Here is a 1,081-nt window from a genome sequence, read left to right as displayed (position 1 = left end):
ATGCAAGGGCTATGATCAAAGAGTCCCTCAGGTAAAAAGGAAGCAATTCCTGAGGGGCCACTGTCAATCCACAGGTCATTAGCTAAAACCCTATCAATTCTGCTAAAAACACGCTTATTCTCTTCTTGTTTGTTGTTCCAGGTGAAATAAGCACCTTGGTTCACAAGGTCATAGAGCCCACAACTATCCACACACTGTTGAAAATCTCTGATCTCAGCTAAGGTCACCTCAGAGCCAATACGTTCCCCTATGTGAAGAACATTGTTAAAGTCCCCCATGAGAAGCCAAGGGCCATGAACAATGGATTTGCACTGGAGAATAGACTGCCACAGACTGGTTCTCTCAGAGTCTTTGTTACATCCATAGATGATGGAGCAGGTCCAAGAGTAGCCAGACTGTAATTGATCAACAGAAACATGAATAGCCTGTTTATCCTTCATAATCAGAACTACATGAAATAGGCTAGGATCCCATATGAGCCAGATCCTACCACTCTCATGGATATCATTATTATTGAGAAAATTCCACTTATTCCCTAAACCATCTTGAACAGAAGTGATGTTGTTGGTTCTAACTTTAGTTTCAACTAACCCAAACAATCCTACATTATTAATATGCAAGAGACGCCTAACATCACCTTGCTTATTCTTTTTATTCAAGCCACGAACGTTCCAAAACCCGATGCTAACCATTGAGATGTTGAGAGGAGGGTCCCTTTCCCATGCTATTCAACAGATTCTTCCTTATAGAATAGCTGAGAACATCAACAAAGGTGGGTCCTGAAGAGATCCCCTCCCCTTTCTTGGTTAGTCTATTGAGAAACCTGGAAGGAGTCAAAGAGTTCAAGATTGAGCCCTGATATGGCATGGGTGTGACTACCATATGTGGCTGCAATTGAGGAAGAACTACATCAGGCTGTCTGCTCTTGGCCTGTTGAGGCACAGGCAGATTCTCAGAGACTTTTGCTTGGGGGACGGGTACCTTAGGTTTCCAAACCTGCAGCACAATCTTAGGTTTCGCCTTAACTGGTTTTTTCTTACAGAGACCAGTCTCATGTCCTATTCCATGGCATAGGTTACAG

This window comes from Silene latifolia, chromosome Y, assembly GCF_048544455.1.
Source record: "Silene latifolia isolate original U9 population chromosome Y, ASM4854445v1, whole genome shotgun sequence".
NCBI lineage: Eukaryota > Viridiplantae > Streptophyta > Magnoliopsida > Caryophyllales > Caryophyllaceae > Silene > Silene latifolia.
The sequence above is the reverse complement of the archived record's forward strand: the minus strand, read 5'-3'. Positions refer to the sequence as shown.